This window comes from Anabrus simplex, chromosome 3 (genome assembly GCF_040414725.1).
Source record: "Anabrus simplex isolate iqAnaSimp1 chromosome 3, ASM4041472v1, whole genome shotgun sequence".
Taxonomy (NCBI): Eukaryota; Metazoa; Arthropoda; class Insecta; order Orthoptera; family Tettigoniidae; genus Anabrus; species Anabrus simplex.
The window spans coordinates 246,319,378-246,342,492 of NC_090267.1; the positions used below are offsets into that span (position 1 = coordinate 246,319,378).

The 23,115-nt window shown below is 41.5% G+C and overlaps 1 protein-coding gene across 5 annotated transcripts in view; it reads right to left on the minus strand.

Annotated features, from left to right (window-relative positions):
• Nucleotides 1–23,115, minus strand: part of FucTA (glycoprotein 3-alpha-L-fucosyltransferase A) — a 441,455-nt gene that overhangs the window by 179,757 nt on the left and 238,583 nt on the right. Inside the window, exon 2 of one of the 5 annotated variants that reach the window (XM_067142952.2) lies at nucleotides 20,633–20,701. The exons of the other annotated variants lie outside the window; for them this stretch is intronic. The gene's annotated coding sequence lies outside the window, so the exon portion shown is untranslated. The remainder of the gene's footprint in view (nucleotides 1–20,632; nucleotides 20,702–23,115) is intronic. 5 annotated transcript variants of the gene reach the window in all.

Here is a 23,115-nt window from a genome sequence, read left to right on the forward strand (position 1 = left end):
ATGGACTGCTTTTGAAATACTGCGTATTTCCACATTTAGTGCTGAATTTAGCCATTAGGTCCAAAGAGCCATTATTTTTATCGCACTATCCCTAAATTATTGGGGGAAGCTAAGTCGAAGCGACGAAGTCGTGCTTGGTTTACCTGAAAGGGTGAGGGTTCGATTCTCGATTAGGAAGGCGATACATTTAGAAAATAGACTTCCATTTCTGGAGAGGCATATGGTCCCACTTAGCCTTCTCTAGAAGTCTTGCCAGGTTTATTCCATCAAGCAAATGCGGCCGAGCATATAACTAACACTTTCTTAATTGAGGTTACGGAGAGTGGAAGCCTTCCACTTCTCCTAAGGTCTTCATGGCATGCGTGGAAATGGTTTGAGTACGACCCTATTTACAACATTTTTGAGATAATGCATATTGCAACAAGATGAATTTATTCTAAGAAGACATCGCCGTTGCGCCTGCGAAAACTGCTATGTGATATTTTTGGAGAAATACTGACCCGCAGCACATATTTTGTAGAGCAAGAATTCCTTGATAATATTCTCAATATTGGACCTTAGATGACAGAACCTTACCAGCCAAAGCTCGAAGCTAAAATATTTCACAGGATAGTTTTTGCAAGCACAACGACGAAATATAGTATTACTATTTGGACTAACTCATAACCACTCTCTATAAAAGTGATTTGATCTGTTCTGTCAGCAATACCAACACACAAAGAAGACACTCTCAGCTCGTTTTTTGGAATTGATTGTAAATTATCCTTAAACCAGACAGCTGTTCGTCTCCGCAGCGTAATGGTTAGCGTTATTTGCTGTCGTCCTCGGAGGCCCGGGTTCGATTACCAGTACTGTTAGAGATTTAAAAATGACAGGAGGGCTGACATATGGTTAAAATATTTCATGCAACTCTACTCCAATTTGGGAGTGCTGTCCGGGACGAGGACACGAGCTTCCCCTTTTACGAGATTAGTTGACATGGTGTGAACTTGTCGATTGCCAACAACAAACGACACCATGTTTTTAGCCCTGTCTCTGTTGCCACTGGCTATGGTCATAAGCTTAGCGATTCCATTTAACTCTTTGGGTATCGAGTATAAGTTCCCGAATTTTCATTCTAAAGCGCATGTGGAGCACAAGACAATTATGACATATTGCAGTTATGGATCTAAATAAGAAACGGGTGACACGATGGATAATTGTACCATAGAGGGTTTAAACTAAAACCTAGTTCAATACATTTTATCACGACCGACTGTGTAATGCATTCCATCCGAGGCGCGTAACCTCGAGACACATGTTGCAGCATATTGTGGGATCAAGCTGAACGCCTCTAACGCCTCTGGCCGATGTTTCCAACGATATCTCTCTGGAGTCCCGTGAGTCGAAAGTCTCCAAACAAGTGACTATTAGGCGCGTCTCGTCAGTACAGACTGACGAACGATAAGAGTACTATCACATTAAGAAGCTACGTTACGAGGCTTAATTGCGAGACTTCGACACATCTTCAGATCAGTGGTGGGTGCAATATCCTGGTGATGCAAAAATCACCCTTGTGGTATGCAACCCCCAATACATTAATACGATTTTTAGAGACGGAACAGCCACTGCATTACTAAATATGAATGATGGTAATATTTTACAATATTGTGAATTTAACAACAATTTAATAATAATAATAATAATAATAATAATAATAATAATAATAATAATAATGCACTGCCAGACAAATTATTTAAGCGTCCAGAAGAAATGGTCGGATGTAGGCCTAAATAAAACTTCGTACATGTACAAAAAATCGGCGGGTATGTAAATTATTTGAGATGGAATTCTCTGTGACAGAACGGCCACCAGAGTGCATTAGTGTTGTTCGTGTTTCGTGTTACCAGGCCTGGTAGGGGGTATATAAGGCGCGTGAACAGCGTCAGATATTGGTTTTACATGTAGGCTCTTTCTTCTTTCTGCCTATGTGGTTTTTCCCTGACCCTTCAATACCATACCTTAACACTATCCAACCAATACAAACTTTGCCGTGGTAGCGAGTCTGACTCGGAAACCGGCAGATACTCCTTGTATCACCTCCCACTCCTCCCTGCTATCTCTTTCTTCTTCTTAGAAATAATAGCATGTCGGAGGCCATGTAGATTGAGTCGATGGTCACGCGGGGGGAGCGGGCTTCGGGGGCCCCCCCGAAAAAAAAGTCAGATATTGAGTGATCACTGAAGGACACAGATGTCGCGTACTCAGTTAACCTCCCGAGGCTGAGTGGACCTTTCTAAAATTTTTCAAATTTCGTAGCAGAGCTGGGAATAGAACCCGGCCCTCCGGGGGTGGCAGCTAATCACACTAATGGCATGCGCTAATTAATAATATTATCATCATCATCATCATCATCATCATCATCATCATCATCATCACCTCCATGGCTAAATGGTTAGCGTGCTGGCCTTTGGTGACAAGGGTCCCGGGTTCGATTACCGGCAGGGTAGAGAATTTTAACCATTATTGGTTAATGTCGCTGGCACGGTGCTGGTGTGTGTGTTGTTTTCACCATTTCATCCTCATCACGACGCGCATGTCGCCTACGGGAGTTAAATCGAAAGACCTGCACCTGGAGAATCAAACACGTCCTCTGACACTCCCGGCCCTAAAAGCCATGCGCCATTTCGTTTCATCATCATCATCATCATCATCATAAACGTCTGCTTCAACTACTAAACGGTCATATCAGACGCTGAGGTGATGGACTGCATTTGTGACACTGGGGTGAAGAAAGGCTTGTTTTTAATTGTCCGGTGTAGAATACCACGAAAAAATTATCTTCAGGGCTAACTAAGGTGGGATTCGAACTCTCTATTTCCCAAATGGAAGCTCACACCTCGACGACCCGTGGAGTTCATCCATCTTGCTTGGTCGGAAATTTTGTCCTGCAAAAACCACATTTTCAGGACAGTACTTTATGATTATGATGGTGATGATGATGATGCTTGTTGTTTAAAGCAGCCTAACATCTAGGTCATCGTCCCCCAATGGTACGAGATGAGACGAAATGTAATGGAAATTTAAAAGTATAAAATTCATCCACTGATCAGAATCAAAAGGTGAAGATGAAGGATGAATGGATGAATATGAATTTAAAATTATCAGCGGATCCAACTCACAATACCGACAGATAAAATAATTCCAAAATCGATCCACTGACTAGAATTTAAAAAGACGACGATGTACAATGATTACGAACTTAAAACAATCAGCAGATCCAACCCGCAATGCCCCACCTTCCCAGAAACTATCTTAAAACAATAGTATTACTTACCAAGGGATTGCTTCCAAAGCACAGTTCTGAATCTGTGATGGTGGTTGTCTGAAGGGGATCCAAAATCCAGGTCAACGGCCCCTTATAATGGTACTTACCGCAAGTAAAGTAGAACCATGGTATTTCTCATGTTGTGACACTAATTAAAAGTAACGTAGACTCATGGTGTTCCACACATTATGGTACTACTCACAAGTATTGTATGTCGCACAGGTAACGCAGACCTATGGTGTTTCTCACATACTGGCGTTACCTATGGGCAACGCAAATCCATGGTGTTCCCCACATAGGTGGAATAATCACAGGCGCCGGTATTCCCGTGGTGTTTCTCACACAGTGGGTACTAATCACAGGAAACGCAGACCCACGGGATCACTCATATAGTGGTATTAATCACAGGCGACGCCCAGACCCGTGGTGTTTCTCACATAATGGGGGTAATCACAGGCAACGTAAGCCCGTGGTGTTCCGCATATAGTGGTACTGATCAGAGGTACTGTAAACCCACAGTGAATCGTTCTCTGCTGCTACTAAACACAAACTTACTGTGTACCTACATAATGGTACTACTCGCAAGTAGAGGTGACCCATGATGTTTCCCGCGTGATGGTACTAATCAGAAGTAGTTTCATGGTTCTAGTTAGAATCGTCCCTTTTAGTCTCTTACGACAGGCATGTCATACCGTGAGTGTATTCTTCGTCTGCGTCCTCCACATACAGGGAGTTGTGGGTTTGGCCCGCGACAGCTATTTTATTTCGCTCAAGTCCGCCGGTAGGCTGGTTAAGACTCCCCTATCCGCCACCTGGGAAGCACCACGTGGGAGCATCACCTCTCTCCCTGCTACACCAACGTAGTAGGTTCGTGGGGAATTACTTTAATCCTATTTTTCAAATAATTTCAAGGTCTTAACTAGTTAATGTATTACCGAATTCAATGAACTAAGATTTATTTTTGGCCGGTTCAGACGGTTGAGGCGCTGGCCTTCTGACCCCCAACTTGGCAGGTTCGATCTTGGCCCAGTCCGGTGGTATTTGAAGGTGCTTAAATACGTCAGTCTCGTACCAGTAGATTTACTGGCACGGAAAAGAACTCCTGCGGAACGAAATTCTGGCACCTAGGCGTCTCCGAAAACCGTAAAATTAGTTAGTGGGACGTAAAGCAAGTAACATTATTTAAGATGTTTTGGTGCTAGTTGTGCCAAGATATATATATATTTTCATCACCAACTAGCAGAAATAACCATTCTTTGCAGGAGGGGTCCTTTAGCAAATGTAACTCACGAGAATGCAAAATGGCTGCCAGCCATCGGTTTACAAGTCAAATAAAACAGCCCGGTACTCTTTCTTGGTCATGTTGGAATCACCAGTCAGTGTTTTAGAATACAGCTTCAACCTACACCAGTTTGAAGACATAGTTTACTACACTCTAACCTCTTGGATGTACTCAGATAAAAACAAGAAAAATGGGTGATGTTTCCGAACGATAAGACTCAGGCTGCTGTGATAGTTAATATCGATGCGTCTTGGTAGCGTTGACAGGTCGCAGGCGGCTCAGTTTAACGGGTCGTATGAATAAAAGTAACTTCTCAGGAGTAGTTTCTCAGGAACAGTGGAGAAGTGGCTCACTCGAATGAACAATTGCTCCATTTCGAATGAATAAAAAGTTGTTTGCAACTGCAGATACTTTGCTCTGAACTTGAGCAATCGCTTAGCTACTGCTTACGCATAACATCAGCATAATCGTACTTCTAACTGGAAATGTGTAGACATAAGCAAAACCAGGCAACTGTCAGGAGTATTTGAAACCCCTTAAGTTCATCATCATTCTAGCATGGACGGCAGCTCTGAAGAAGCTGGCCGAGAGGCTCAAGCTTCATTTGTGTCAATTAGTAAAGATTTCCCCGTTTTGTTTTAAAAGTCGCAGCTACCAGAGTCCAGTAAGCAGCAATGTGCAGCTTTGAAACCAATTGTGTCGATATCAGTCAAAACATGGTGTAGGAATTACAGAAGCCCAATTATCTAAGAAAATCTTCAATGTGCGAAGTAGGCTGGGACAGAAGACAAGCCTGAAGAAGACTGGAAACAAAAGGATAGGGCTTAAAGACTGGGAGCAGACCTTTAATGATCTTATGGAAGGAGACAGCAATCCATCAGTTTCAAAGTTAGGTACTTTCACGTCATTATCTCAATTTAAAATAATTATATAATTTAACAATTAACAGGGGGCGGTCAGTGGTGGCACTCGGGCAACATCGTCATCTACAGGTGTATGTGGTGGTGGTGGTGGTGGTTCCGCAAGTGACAGTTCACATTCAGCATCGATGCCCATGTCCAGCTGCGGAGACTATCCTAAGAAAGAAGACAAGAAATGTACGGCCGACTTTGAAGAAACAGAGGAAGCAAAATCGATGTCGGATAACAAGCTGCAGAGATTACTTCTTCTAGAGCAATTAATTATGCTGAGTGAAAAGGAAAATCTCTTGTGGGAGAAACAGGAAAATATTACAAGTGTTGAAAGTGCTGCAAATATTAATCGCACGTATTGATTTTAGTTTCTGTAAACGGTGAAGGAGTGATTAAATACTGTCGCAAACTACCTACCGTAAAAAAAGTTGCTTACTTATCACTGAAATCCATGTATAAATCTTTCAATGCCATATCACACACACACACACACACACACACACACACACACACACACACACACACACACACACACACACACACACACACACACACACACGTGCTGCAGCCAACTTTTCCCCAACTTTTCCGTTTTACAATTTTTGTCGATTTCGGGCACGCAGTTATCCTAATTATTCAGATGTTTAGCAATTTTATGTAGAACAAAGCGGCACGGAACAGTTGAAGGTACTTTCTCTGTAGCTAGTCTTATTTCACTGCGTAGTATAAGAAAGAGTTGTTTTACTTGACCGAAACAATTTTCAATTATCGTTACTCTTTCCTTTTTATGGCATTTGCTATAAGATAGCGGCTCTGGAGTTTAGGGGTTCGGATACGGTGTCACCAGCCAGGGCACAACTGCATAAGCAGCATCACCAATTAGCACAGCATTTGCTGTGTTCGCCTCCTAGTACTCTGCACACACGGGAATTTCTCCAGATGCGGGAATCAATATCCAGGCCCAGAAGCATCTATGCTTGTAAATTCTTCCTTTGCGTTACATGTGGTTTGGACGTTAATGCTGGCAATTCCTTTTCAATTAATATATTAATCTCCGAATCAACTAGGCTTATTTTATTACTACACGAGTATAATGGAGAGCTCCAACAGCCGCAGGGAATCTGTACTTTTCTTGCCATTCAAATTTTGCGTTTTCGAGGGCATCGTCAGTAACAGGAAATCGTATCCATTGGTCTGCATTTGCTAAGATGGCATTCATTATCTCTGTATACGTTAGAGATACAGTGCTTGATCCACACCTGCATCTTCTACTTCACGCTGAAAATAGTGGATTACCCACATAACGCAAGACGATTCGCATTTTCTCTTCTCTGCGCAAAACTCCCGTCTTCTTAGGTTGGAGTCCTCCAAGAACTGCGCTAACCACCGAATATTCTGCTGCTGAAACCTATGAAGCTCTTTATAGACAAACACACATTACTCCATACGGTTTTATTATTCTTTCTGGACTGTACCGCAAACATATACTCCGCCATTTCACCTACACAGTTAACTCCGAAATTCACGATCAGTTACTCCATCAGGTGAGAGTATTTTAGTCATACCATTATTGAATAAGTGTTCTGCGACTGAATAGGAAGGGAGCGAATGTTCAAGGTGGACAGCTCACTCCCAAAGTGAGCACGTACTACCGGGTTTTATTCATACCAATGCGAGTAACTGCTCCCAAACTGGGAGCAAACCGTAATTACTCACTTTTATTCAGATGACGCAACGTGAAAGTCAATAGAGTAAACAATTAGCGTCTCTCCTGATAGTCACGAACATAGTGAGGAACCACTGTCCCGTAAGCATACATACGTTCCACACACGTATTTACATAATGGACAATCGCAATTTTTGACAACAAACACGTAGAATCATTCAGTTATAACCATCAGTACAAAAACAAGGAACAGAATTGGCAAATGCTCCATCTCTAAACACTGTCTGCCACAACCATAGAAAAAGCTACAGCAGAAGATATGAACGCTGCTGGGTGGCATAAAAATTAACTATTGTAGCAGCCCGCGACCTATCATCGCTACCAAGCGGTATCGATAAAAATCATCACAGCAGCCTGCGTAAGTAAGTACCAAGCGAGCTGGCCGTGCGGTCAGGGTCATGCAGCTGAGAGATAATGTGTTCGAATTCCACCGCCAGCAGCTCTGAAGATAGTTTCCCCATTTTCATACCAGGCAAATGCTGGTGCTGCATAGCCACGGCCGCTATCTTTCCAATCCTAGCCCTTTCCCATCCTTTTGACGCCGAAAGCCTTCGTTGTGTCGATGCGATGTTAAACAAGTAGGGAAAAAGTAAGAAATATTTCAAAATTATATATATCTTCCTAAGACTGTTATTGTAATTAATTCATAGACACATTTTTGCCATTTTTATAGCTTCAGTATCCTACTGGATTTTCCGTCGTACCAACAGTACGCAAATGCGAACTGTGTACCTTTGTACATATTCCCTTTCAAACTATTATACATGTAGTTCCATAAACAAATTGATTTGTGTCTCGTAACACTACTGATAGGGTTCTCAAAGCAGATATTCTATTATTAATGGAAACTGAATTTTCTGTGTTAAAATACACGTTCTTAACATTCAGCATCCAGTTTTTAGAACGGCCCATATTGCCGGAGCCAGCCCCACGGTGAAGGGAGTAGGGTGCATGCTTCTTACCCGGAGGCCCGGGTTTCGATTCCCGGGCATGTCAGGGATTTTTACCTGCATCTGAGGACTTGTTAGAGGTCAACTCAGCCTAAGTGATTTCTAATGAAGAGACATATGACAGTAAGATGGCGGCTCCGGTCTAGAAAGCCAAGAATTACGGCCGAGAGGATTCGTCGTGCTGATCAGACGCCACCTCGTAATCTGCAGGCCTTCGGGCTGAGCAGCGGTCGCCTGGTAGGCCGTGGCTCTTCGGGGCTATTACGCCATGTGGTTTGGTTTGGTCTATATTATCGGAACGAAGTACAGTACACACATTTTCAAAATAATAATAATAATAATAATAATAATAATAATAATAATAATAATAATAATAATAATAATAAATGATTATTATCATTATTATATTTACGTTAAAATTGGAATGAGAAAAAATGGGTTTTAATTAGTTAACAGCACCACCACCAATTTAGTATTCTTTACCCTCACGGTCATTCAGCTGACAGTGAAAGATACCATGTTTCTTACCTTCGTTCTTATAGAGTTCAGGGATGGTAGACGCGGCTAAATGTCGATAATTTAAATCAGTTTGTCATAAGTAGACCTTAAGTGGCGCTTTACACAGAACAGTAAGCTCCTACAGAGACACTCTCCACGTTGTTACTGACATGTTAATGTAGCACTCCACTTGTTATTGTTTTGACAGGGAAGTGGGTGGGGCCTATGCGATAGGGGGATAACGCTAAGGTGCCACGCTTAAAAAATTCATGGGCTCGCTTTGAACGTTGAATAGGTAAACGTGCGCGAATGTATAAATAAAAGTTATTGTAGGCGTTTACTTTTAGACAGAGTAAGGCATATCCATTAAAAATTATCTCCACGAGACGATTTGGAGCCTTTATAAACTAGATACAGTGGAGAATGTTCGGTATTTCGTAGATTAGAAAAATCTACAGTATCGAAATTTTAAACCTATTTCTACTCTTTATTGTATGAATAAGATGCAAGAAGGGATGCTGGTTATATATCACGAGATAGGAATTTGACATATCAACAAGTGAAGACGTGGGAAATCAATTTTAGACTAACCGTAACCAATTAAAAGGCGCAGATTGAATAAAACTGTCTGAATTCGTCACATGGTTTAGTTCACGTAGCTGTAAGATTACTTGCGGAGGATAGTGGGTTCGAACTCCACAGTCAGCAGCCCTTCACAACAGGCAAATGCTCCTTGATATACTTGAGAGTAATTTTTATTGTCAATGCACTTATTTACTAATGGAATAATATTGAAATATTTACAAGTAATGAGATATTTCCCTAATGTACTCTTGTAATATCAAACTATCACTCCTACACACCGTTTTCTAAAACATGATATTTTAGAAAATTCTAAAGCTACAAATGTCAACAGCATATTTTATGACAACTATTATTGCTTTAATCAACACAAAAAAATATTGCATGTTATCCTATGAAAATCAAGAACCAGCAAAGTGGTCAACTACTTATCTGTAACAACATTTGCATATTATCTTCGAGCAAGGCAAGTATACAGGTTTCAAACACAAGCACCAAAGATAGATGGTCTTTGTCCTTTTCACATAATCACTTATAATTACTTATAATTACAGTACTTTCGCTCTACTTCTGGCTGTTCACTATCTGCAGGAAAAACAAATTTGACGATTGACGACACCATTGAGCGAATCTGACGTGGCAAATAATTGGTGTTATATAAACGTATCATTAAATTATTCTTTTCGAGATGTTCAGCAACGGCTTTCAAAAATTGCAGTCTGGTTAGCTTAGGTACATTTTGATTGTCTTTCATAAATTATTACTCCGGCGTTTATTGCTGATAAATCTACAATTCTGAAGAATACAGCCGTCCGGCGATTTCATGAATGAACCGAGATTTACTGGTCAACAGTACGAACGCCTCCGTTGAAACTGTTGTAGAACTGTTGTAGAAATCATAGGTATTCCAGAAAATCAAACTGATGCCATCATGATTCATGGGAGGGTACAATATTACTGTTCGGTTATTCCGTGGAACAAAACTAACCAATGTACAATCTTTAGTAAAACCAACCTGAGAATATCCAATGGCTCTACTCTTGTCTGGAAGAAATTCTTTTGGTATTTCCTTTGAGTTCCAACTGTTTGTCAAGCCCTTCTTCAGTTCTTCCAAAAGCTCCATTGACGAGTAAAAATTGTCGGTTGTAACATTGATGTTAGTATTGAAAATGGGCCTACATACACTTAGCTCAGCCTGGATTGGCACTGATTTCTTTCATTCCACTTCCTCTAGTCCAGATCCATCAGATCCCCTTTCTGTGTATAAATACATATTGTACATGCAAGAAGTTTCCGAATCTACCATATACTACATTTTCAATCCTTATTTGACAAACCCATTGAATTTCGATCGTCCTCTGAATGGAATCAGCATTTAATCGACAGTCGCGCTGAATCCCAGTGAATAGTTTTGTCGACTCTTTTACACAAACACTTCTAAAATCTCAGAAATATGGCAGGATGGATCCAATTGTTTACGAGATTCACGATCAATAAAATGGTCAAGCCGTAGTGCTAATAGTAAAGCCATACATCTGTTTTTGACATGGTTGCTTTAAATAATTCTCTGCCTGAACAATCTGTTGTAAATGTTGATAACACTTTCCCTACTGGATTTAAAAATTACAGTATATAACAGTAGTGACAAGAAAACTTTAAATTACACTTGATTTGTATCTCTGAAGGCTGCGTCGTTTAGATACTTGCTACGCATGTCCTCGAGTTTGTTTGTCCACGTTAGTACTAACCGCAACATACAAAGATGGTTTGAAATTAATCTATGGGAGTAAGATAATCATTTCCAGCTGCCGGTTGTCTGATTCTGGGCAGGCGTAAGAGATTATGTGTAGGTGTACGAACGTTTCGAACAGGAGGTCTATTTGATCATTTGTACCGATTTTTACCGTAATAGTAGTTCTGATCCCTTGCATATGATTCATTGTTGCCTTCATCGGATGGCATCTCGGAGCTTTCAGAGTGTCATGTTTACTAGGAATATAATCACTACCTTCCTCATCTGAATTTATTTCAGGTAAACCTCGCTGAACTTTTGTTCGTATAACTGGTAAAATATCTTCACTTTCATTTCGTGTTTCATTTCCTTCTTTTTGAAGCCATAAATTCCAAACTGATTCTAAATCATGATCAGTGATATTTACTGAAGAAGGACCTGCTCGTTTGCGAATAATATTGAAATTCTGAAACCAAAAATAAGCAAAATTAAAGTCATGAATAAAACTACGAGTTATAACAAACATCCACCCTGAGTTCCAGGGACTCATTCGGGCGCGATTACCCACCTTGAGGACGCCGCTTACGCACGTCCTCTCGGCAACACATTGAACGCTCGACTGAAGGAAGGTATAGAGTGGCGGGAAAATTTTTGCGCGAAAACATGGAATGCTCAAAGATGGAAAAAATTGATGCGAGTCCCAGGGACTCTGGTACTGAATTGAGGGTTAACTAGCCATCCTGGACAACGTATTAAAGATACGGCTAAACCATCTACTGATCAGGCTGCTCGACCAAAAATTTTACTTCAGGGTAATCTATCAACTGGAGGATAATGGACTATGTTTCCTACGTTCCACGACTCTTTTCCCGCCAATTGTAACAACCCGATCTCCCAAATACTTAGCTCAGTGGTCAGGCTCCATGGCTAAATGGTTAGCGTGCTTTGGTCACAGGGGTCCCTGGTTCGCTTCCCGGTAGGGTCGGGAATTTTAACCATCATTGGTTAATTTCGCCGGCATGGGGGCTGGGTGAATGCGTCGTATTAATAATCATTTCATCCTCAACACGACGCGCAGGTCGCCTACGGGGGTCAAATCAAAAGATCTGCACCTAGCGAACCGAACATGTCCTCGGACACTCCTGGCACTAAAAGCCATACGCCATTTCATTTTTTCGCTCACTGAAAGAGGGGCCGAAATTAACGAACACACGTTTCGGCCTATCCGTACACACTCGTCCCTTTGCACGAAAATGACGGTCGAAGTTTCCAAAGTGCTTTTTGCACCTTTCAACGAATAACGAGTTCAACCAATGCGGTGGCGCAGCGTCTATCGCTGCAGTTTCACACTTTTGCGCCCAGTGTTCAAATCCTAATAATATTTTTTTTAAATGTTTCATTTACGTACTTATGTCCATTGACGATTTACACAGGAATGTTTCTTATCAAGTTAGTGGATACAAGGGCGTTATATTGATTGTAAAATTACAACTGGTTTTCACAAAAAGTATAATGCCTTTGTTATATGTAGCCTAAATATGTGTATTTCTTTCAGGGATTACAATCTTTTGTAAGGTTTCTGTTATTAACGCTTCAGGCAGATACGGTGCATGATTCCTTTCGATGATGCCAATCGTAGAAACAATCGAAACAGAAATTTTGCACAGTACGATCATCGCACAGAGGTAAGTTTGTCACAGTTATATTTCTGGGTGTAAATAACACTCGGGAAAGAAACAGCGTTAATGTTACTGAACATTTCACGTGTTGGCAATACGTCTACGACAAACGACGCATAACTAACCATTTTTACAAAAACAATTTCAAATACGTTGTTTTATTCATTTATTGACGTTTTAAAATTAGTTTTCCAGAAAGAACACAGAGGAATAATGACAGCGATATTTCAAAATACATTAAACAAAACCAATCGTCAATGCACAAGAGTAAATACATTCAAGTTCATAAAAATGGAACACCTTGAAAGACGTTCATATTCACAGGACATGTTCATTATTATGTTCTGCAGAAATGATTAACATTTCAGTCGCCTAGTCTCAGCATGTGTCCTGTTGCCTAGTAGGCACTGGGTCCTCCATGGGCACTGATAACTTGTTCAATGCGTGATAGCATCGACGCGCAGGCCTGTAAGGTGCGAATAACGTCCTGGGGTATATCCATGCATGCTGTGTTCACCTGGATCCACAGTTCATCTTTGGTGGTTGGCATTGGGTCATAGCGCCGCACCAGTTTTTTCACCAAACCCGACACATTTTCGATTAGCAACAAGTCCGGTGATCGGGTGGGCCAGAACAGCAGTCTGACATTATGTGACAAGAAGGCACGTTTTCGTGCAGCAACATGTGGTCGCGCATTGTCCTGTTCAAATATGGCGTCTGGGGTGTCGTGCAGAAAGGGTATGGCTACGGGTCGCAGGATGTCATTCAAGTAGGTCAAACTGCTCTGTGCCCTGGACACGCACCAAATATGATTTGTGGTTGTATACGATAGCACCCCACACCATAAGGTCTTGAGGTAGCGCTGTATGTCTTTTGCGAATGCAGTCAATGTGCCGCCTGGCCCCCTGTCTGCGGCGAACCAAAATGCGGCCATCATTTTTGAACAAACAGAAGGTGGATTCGTCCGAAAACACTATCTGCTGTCATTCCTGTCCCCAATGACGTCGTTCCATACACCACTGCAGCCTAGCATGTTTATGTTTTTTCGTCGAAGGTAGGCGGAAAGGTGGACGACGCGCCGGTAACCCAGACCGTAACAAACTCCTAATAGTGTACTATGTGTTACACTGTTTCACTGTTGAGCCAGAATCGAGGAGGACGCAGATCTCTCCTGCAATGCCATTCGGATGAGGTGTCGATCTTCTCGGGGGGAGGGAGGGGTGTCTGATTGATGCGACAAGACCCATATCGTCGTGACGGCCTTCTGTGAACCATTCTGCACACACCCGTTGCAGTGCACACACACTTCGTTGCACACGAGCAGTAATTTCCCGGATGGATGCATCGAGTTCTCTCATGTTAATAATTCGCCCTCTTTCAAATTTTACGACACGGTTCTCGCATACGTCTTAGAGGCATCCTGCACGTCTGCTCAAGTCACACTGATCCATTACCTACGGTTTATAGCGACAACGAGAGCCGCAGGCACATTTTACCAGTCGGTGGTGGTGCGCCGAGATATCGATGTGGACCTTCAACCTGAGGGCCGACATGGTTCAAATGCTAGTCGTTTCTTCAGAAGATAATTGTGCACACGTCTTGTAAATATGAACTTCCTACCTCTAGTCTTTCAAGGTGTTCTGGTTTTTATGAACATGAGTATAAATGGAAAAAATATCATAGGGATATGAACACGGGGCGCAATAGTGTTAAGCCGTGCTGATAGCCACTGCACCACCGCATCGCTGGAACCTGCAGCGCGCTAACAGGCACGCCATGGACGTCTCAAACTTGGACCGTCATATTCTCGGAAACTGTCTAGTATCTACGGGCAAGCCGAAACCTGAGTCCGCTGATTTCAATCCCTCTTTCAATGAGCTAAGTTTCTGGGGAATAGCATTGTTACACTTGGCTGATTCTCCTCGCCAGAACCAACCAATGTAGTTTCGGCCATCTGAGACAAATTTAATTTCAGGTAGGGCTCATGGGCATCAACTCGCAAAACCGGCACCAGGACCTCTCCGGAGGACTCACGCCATTAGTACATCATTTGAGCAGTTTGGCACATTTTATTACTTTGTCATCTTTCCGTTAATGTATGATTATTTTTTTAAGTTTTTCAGCAGAAAGAATCGTTACAAGAATATGACAATGAAGTTAGTAACTGGTGCGAGTTAACACATTCATGATAGCATTTACCACCAGTGGTATACATGCGTAGTTCTCAGAGACAACCGGTGTTACACTTGCAAACGGAATCATATCCCTCTGCCTTCTCAATGGATTTAGCGAGGAATTCAGTTCTTGTCATACAAATCCAGAAGGACTCATCGTTTTAACCACTCGGGCTCACTGTCTTTACATCTCCCTTTCTATTGCTAAAGTAGAGATGCCCTTTGTTAATAGGTTCGTGTTAGTGAGCCGGAATTTACTTCAAATCAATAAGAAACTGGCTAATCGTGGGGCTGGTGTGACCAGAAAATAATGGAGGAGGTTCTGAGAACATTAACACTATTGGATACTAGATAGATCGGCATTAATTCATGCTCTGGACTGTACCCGACAGATATTAGTGATTAGCTCAATGGCTTGTCTGCTTGCTTCCCACCCTGAAGGCTGAGGTTCGAATCCTGGTCGACTCTGGATTGAAATTTTAATCTTAAATATTACGTGGCGTCAGGAAGGGTATACGGTCTTAAATCGCCCGCCCAAAACAAAATGAGCGTGGGTGGCTCCATTGACCCCAGAAAATAACCGGGATAAGCAGAAGAAAGTTTGTCAGACTCCTTGTCTGAATGGTCAGCGTTGATGCCTTCAGTTCAGAGGGTCCAGGGTTCGATTACCGGTCGGGTCGGGGATATTAATCGGCCTGGGGACTTGATTTTTTTGTCTGTTCCAACACTCTTGTCTTCATATTCAGACAACACACCACAATACCAACCACAACAGAAACGCGCGATTGTGATTACATCCCTCCATATAAGATTGGCGACAGGAAGTGCATCAAAACAGGATCAAATACAAACGTACGACGCAGCTCGCCCCCGCCACCGCACAGGTGTGGGAAAAGCGGTAGAAGAAGAATGAATACGACGAAAGATTCCATTGAAAATAGTAGTTATGGTCCAATTTTAGGTACTCATCGCGGTAATTATATTTTATGAGCCATTGATTATACCTTGTAAACATAAATGTACACGACAATAACCACACTGGACATTTGTCAAAGTTTCGAAACTCTGTTATAGCCCAAGATTTCCGTTTGTTAAGCGTTCGACCATAAGGCTGGTCAGAGTCTGAAATATTCTCTACAGTTATAGGGAGACCGCAAAATCCGATGGGCGACATAATTGAGTGTATAAGGAATTATGAGGAAAGAGGTAGTTTGCCATTGCTTTCATGTCTTAACCAAGAAGTCTATTGAAGCATAATCACCTCTAAGAATATCATCTTTCGCAACTTTCGGACACATTACTCATGCTCTGAAAGTCATTATTTAGCACCACCCATACCTCAGAAGCTTCCATACTGCCACAGTCATAAATGAGATAGGTTTGGCTGAATGTTCCATTTTTCTCTGGCCTTTGCCAAAGAACAAACTCAAAAATACTGAATCCATCACGAAACTCAATATTAGAATGCAGAAAAGATCGAGGAAACGAGAATTACCCTGATTTATTAAAACACGTATCTGGGACAAAGGGATGAAAGAGCTATATTTGTGATAATTGGAACCTTAACCGAGTGTAACTGAAAAATGATTCTCCTTATGTCTTACATGAAATATGATTTTACATATTTCCGAAATATTTATAACAATGGTTAATGATAAATAAATTTAAAACATTTAAATGTTTATTTATTTATAGCTATTTCCCATTTATGTTCTAGGGTATAAGAGGGTATTTTCCAAGATAAATGATCATGGTGCACCACGGAACACTTTATATCTCGCTACAAATTCTTTTTACCCTTAATTGAACTGTAAAAAAAGAAAAATATGATGAAAAATCTATAAAGGCAAACTCTATACCGAATGCCAACATTCATAGAAGAAAATGAGTACTAACCAATTTTGTTAAAAAAAATATAGAAGTGCTGCATGGTACAACAGTCTCTCCTACATTATAAAGGTTGAATCGAGTCTTTCATTCTGAATTCTATGCGTAGTAACAATTATTTTGATCTCTCCGAGCTAAAATCATTGCAACTGTATGTATCTGTTCACATCTGGCATCGTGACGTAAAGAACATGTGCATTTTTCATCCCGTGAGAACTAATGTTCATTTTATACAACTGAACCATAATCAATGATCGGGAATATCCGGCCTCGGACAGGAAACTTTCACATGCACTATAAAATGGTTTACATGAAACGCTGCGTTTCAACGGGGGTGTTTTATTTCAAGTAATTTTTACAAAAAGGTGCTTAAGTAAAACTAAGGTGGTAGTGTGTCATCAATATTTATGTGAAAACTACTTTTAAAGTCTTCACTGATAATATCAATAGAAAATAATAATGGACCAAAGAACGCATCCTTGTAAAACCCGGGGATTTACGGATTCCCAGAAAGAGGATCTGTTATTAAAGAAAGTTAGCTCTTGTAATCTATGACAGAGATATGATTCAAGAGTACTCTACACTAAGCCAATATTGACTTCAGCTTAGAAAGGAAAACTCATAGTTAACAGAGTCAAATGCTTGATGATGATGCTTGTTGTTTCTAGGGGCCTAACATCGAAGGTCATCGGCCCCCAATGAAAGGAGATGGACGACATGATATGTGATATTTAAAATTTTAAAATGTATCCACTGACAAGAGTTAAAAAAATGGTGATGAGAAAATGAGTATGAGATTAAAACAGTCAGTGGATCTAATTCGCAACGCCTTATTTTCTAATAAGATAAGAGAAAATACAGGAAAAATAAGGAATAAGGTATTGCCTGGTAGTGCACACACACACACACACATATATATATATATATATATATATATATATATATATATACATACATAATTTACATTAGACGTTAAAATAACACATTAAAATACGCAACACAAACTAAAATGAAGTCAATGGGATAAAAGCGCAATTGACAAAAACACACTAGGACAAAGGACATGATTAGACACGATAAAACAAACCACTATCCCTCGTAAAGCGGATGACAAGGTCTGCTGACTGCTCGTCATCTCGCAAGATAAGGGAGATGGAACTTGGGAGGTTAAGACTGCAGCGAAGATCGACCAGGTCCATACACTCCGTAAGGATGTGTACCACGGTAAGATGGTCGCCGCAGGTACACACCGGAGGGGGTTCTTCTTTCAAAAGATGCGAGTGAGTCAGGATACCATGACCGATCCGAATACGACAATACTACGGCTTCCCTCCGCGAAGCCCGAAGGGAAGTCCTCCATACCTTCGTTGTTCCTTTTATCGCTCTCAGCTTATTGGGAAGTGGAATGGCCTGCCACTCCATCTCCCAATGGGACACAACCAGATGTATCAGGTGAGAGCGAAAGTCAAATGCTTTACAGAAATTGAAAAGGTATGATTATATATATTATACATATTTTTGCTATTGGCTTTAGGTCGCACCGACACAGATAGGTCTCATGGCGACAATGGGGCAGGAAAGGCGTAGGAATGGGAAGGAAGCGGCCGTGGTCTTAATTAAGGTACAGCCCCAGCATTTGCCTCTGGTGTGAAAATGGGAAACCACGGAAAACCATCTTCAGGGCTGCCGACAGTGGATGCGAGCTCACAGCAGCAAGGACTGAGAAGGAAGCGGCCGTGGCCTTAATTAAGGCATAGCCCAAGCATTTACCTGGTGTGAAAATGGGAAACCATGGAAAACCATTTTCAGGGCTGCCGACAGTCGGATTCGAACCCACTATCTCCCGTATGCAAGCTCACAGCTGCGCGCCCCTAACCGCACGGCCAACTCATCCGGTCTTTTACATATTAATAGAGAGCCAGATTGAGAGAGAAGTAAGGGACCGTTGATTAAGATATACCAATCCCTTAAAAGGAATCACAGCAAAAACAACCAGAAATGAAAGGTAACTAACCTTATCCAGGGTTGTAACTCCAATGAAAGAACAGTTCACTATCTGCTCCATCATATTACCATTAAGAAAAACCGATATAATAGTCTGTCATAGAACAGAGTATCTACATCTAAATACCTCATTGAGAGCATTCCTAGATCCATAAAATTGTAATTAGAAGTTAATGGCGGTTTCAGTCCGTTTACTTTAACAATTCTTTTCACAGTAGGTTAAGGAAAAAAGCCGCTTCGGGAATTAGTTCTGGCTGCTGCCTGCGATGTTAACTAATTGCCGAGCATGAGGAGGAGGCAAATTGACGACCTGAACTAATGTCCATTCAGCTTTATTAAATGAGGAATTATATTCTGCTACAATACCAAATCTCAACAGAACACAATTAATACCAAACGACCGAGACTAATACTCCTTTGAAAGCATCAAGATCAGTCGCCGAAAGCAGAGTATATTTTCATTCACAAAAACATGTACTCAGTTACACGATTTTTATTTGCTAGTCGCTTTACGTCGCACCGACACAGATAGGTCTTATGGCGACGATGGGACAGAAAAGGCGTAGGAATGGGAAGGAAGCGGCCGTGGCCTTAATTAAGGTACAGCCCCAGCATTTGCCTCTGGTGTGAAAATGGGAAACCACAGTAAACCATCTTCAGGGCTGCCGACAGTGGATGCGTCCTCACAGCTGCGCGCTCCTAACCGCCTTAATGAAATTATTTATGAGGGTGAAACTATTCTATCTAACGGTGACAGGATGCTACATGAAGAGAAATGGTGGGTATTTAGTCCAATGTCAAATGAAATTGCTCAGAAAAGTATGGGGTCGGATGTCTCCGGGAATACTTCATGTAGTAGCGGTGATCGACGCCATTTAGGCTACCTGCATATCAATTTTGACGTTCTGTTTCACTCTATCACATAGCAGAGGAACCAGAACTTGCTGGGTGACCTTTGGATGGGCGTTTCCATTCAACATCAATAATGAGTTTAAAAAAATATTAAGGATAGATGTTTATTACGAAGATAATGGATCATGTTAAATAATAATACTAATAAACAGATAAACCATACATACGAACCATTACGGGACTGTCTTCCGATACAACTGCTATATGACATCCTGGTCTGCAGGTATTGAAGTGTCACGTTGTCAACGCAACGACAAATTGCGTGGCTTTTCTGACAGCCATAGGATCAATAGTACTACAGTTACACCTTCTGTATCATCAAGGAGAAACTTCCTCATACCTCATTATTTCAGTAGACAACCGTCTTGGATGTTGGAGTTTCACGATAGCTACATTACCTACGTTGTTTTCTTATGATCAAACCAGCCTACAGCCTGGTGAATTAACAAATAACCTAAGCAGAATAGGAATCTGTGGTCGGGAAAGAAGTATCTGCCACTAGCAAAAATAGCGCACAAATGGGATATGCAGTTAATGAAGTAGAGGAAATTTATTTCAAGTGAAGCCACTTGTTTATCATATCCGGATCCATGGCTAAATGGTTAGCGTGCTGGCCTTTGGTCACAGGGGTCCCGGGTTCGATTCCCGGGAGGGTAGGGAATTTTAACCATAATTGGTTAATTTGCCTGGCACGGGGGCTGGGTGTATGTGTTGTCTTTATCATCATTCCATCCTCATCACGACGCGCAGATCGCCTACGGGAGTCAAATCAAAAGACCTGCACCTGGCGAGCCGAACCCGTCCTGGGATCTCCCGGCACTAAAAGCCATTTTCTTTTTTCAGTGGGCTAACGAAGACATTTCGTCAATACAAAATAATACTCCTCATTCTGATCACATACATACATTTCTATTAACTATACGTTATCAGAATTAAACTATTCAATAATTTAGTTCACCGAGTAGATTTATACAATGAAACTTCTTACCAAGAAACAAAGATGTCCCTGTAGCGGTGAGTGCCTCCCAAAGACGAGAACTGCATAGTTAGAACTTACCTGAAAAGAAAAGAGACAGTGGTGAACGTATTTTATAATTTTAGGAAATAGTACTTTTGTTTTGCTAGTAGTTTTACGTCGCACCGACACAGATAGGTCTTACGGCGACGATGGGACAGGAAAGGGCTAGGAGTGGGAAGGAAGCGGCCATGGCCTTAAGGTACAGCCCCAGCATTTGCCTGGTGTGAAAATGGGAAACCACGGAAAACCATTTTCAGGGCTGCCGAAAGCGGGGTTCGAACATTCTATCTCCCGAATACTGGATACTGGCCGCAGTTAAGCGACTGCAGCTATCGAGCTCGGTAGGAAATAGTAGGCCTATAAACAGGTGGGAACATTAAGTGAAAGAATGCTAAATTAATAAGTATGGGATAGAATAGGGGTAAACTCAATGGATTAGTATGTGTGTATGAACAGGCTTCAGTAGTGTAAGTATGCGAAGGGAATGAAGGAGGGTAGTTTACTTACGATAATAATGTATTTGCTCAATGACAGTAAGAGCAGCAGGAGGAGACGCATTCTGTAACTATTTAAAGAAAAACCGCGTAGAAACATAGCAGGTCACAGAGCTAGTTACAAATGGAGATTTGAAGCACTTGGTTAATTTACATCACACAGGCGTGCAGAGTGAGGACTGAAAGGTGTAATATTCTATCATGTGTAATTTATGTACACATTATAACCAAACAAAATTATGAACAAACGCAAAAACCACCACCAATGGAACATAGTTCAAGGAGCACTTTGAGTAATGATCATTTTTTCTTTTAAGGGGCCTAACATAGTCTATAGTTAATCGGCTTCTAACTTTGAATGATACGTGAAGTCAAGCAACCTGGAAAACATTAGTACTTGCATGGAGAATACGAAGGGATCTATTTACTATACTATTAGCATGTACCCACGGCTACGCCGCATTTATTCATTCAAAAGGTAGACGTTTTTAAATAATTTATTTAAAAGCAAAATAAATATTTTCATTAACACATAGTTTTAATATAAATTGCATGAAATACCGGTGAGTAATTTTATTTTAAATAACATGCTTAATACAGGGTGAACTTTAATAAAACCGACAAACTGCAGGGACTGATTCCTGACTGAAAATGGAGGAAAAAATGTCCTACGAGCATGTGTCCGGAAATGGACGGTGTGCGTGCATCGGAAACAAATAGTCTCGGAACATAGTACATAGCAGAACTGCATCCATATCACAGCAGATCTTCAAAGTGGTCTCCATGGGTTGCAATGCACGCGTTCAGACGTCGTATCATGGATTGCTTCACTCTTTCGCACGTTCCGGCCTCTCGCCGAATAGCGTCGCAGGCAACGTGAACAAGCTGTTGAAGGGTCTGCACATCAGGAACTGGTTCAGCATACACAACGCCTTTCACATGTCCCCAGAGATAAACATCCAGGGGGTTTAAGTCCGGTGATCTAGGAGGCCATGCAAGAGGGCCTCCGCGTTCTATCCAGCTCCTGGGAAAGATGATGTTTAGGTGTTGACGAACTGTAATGCAGAATTGGGGTGGTGCTTCATCATGCAGAAACCACATAACCTGTCTTATTGCCAAAGGTACATTCTCAAGCAATCTGTTCCTCGGGAGATTTTCTGTAGCCCACAGATGAAGATTATGCAGATTGATGATGCCATTTCTGGTAAAGGTTGCTTCATCGATAAAGAGGACTGACGACAGATATCCCAAAACTGTGATGGCCTGGTGCAAAAACCATCGACAAAATCCTTCCCGTAGAGGGAAATCCGCTGCTGATAATCCTTGCACTAGTTGCAGGTAATAGGGATAATAGCGGTTGTCATTCAGGATACACATAATCATAGTCTGGCTTGCACCATGTTGGCGGGCCTCTTGCCTGGAGCTTGTATTAGGGTTCGTCTCAAGGTCCTGTAGAACCTGTTTCTTTTTGTAAAAAAAGGTAATCGGTGCCACAATTGTCCGCTCCAAGATGTTCGAGGGTAACTCCAGGTGACTCCAAGTTGTTCGAAAGCTGTGTCGTGTAGTAATACAGATCAAGCTGTCAACATGTCGTGTCGATAGACTTGTAAATTTGTAGAACACGGGTAATTTTTGTATAGTTTGCTTGTTGATGACGCTGAAAGCTTCATTTCTTGGAGCAAGAATTGGTCTTTGACACAGTCATTCTGGATTGATGAAATATCGTGCCCACCTATGACAAAAGTTTCAGGTCTCTGCTTGCCGTAGATTTGGCTGGGCATCGCACTCAATACATACACTTCCGGATATTACGGACTGAATACGGTTCCGTAACTTGTATTGCCTATCGTAAGTACATAGCCTAGCGACAGTGAATCCGTTTATTGCTGGCTACAGTACGTTGGATTGTCATATTCCAACACAAGTTTTCCACCGCCTTTTCGTTCATAACTCACCTGC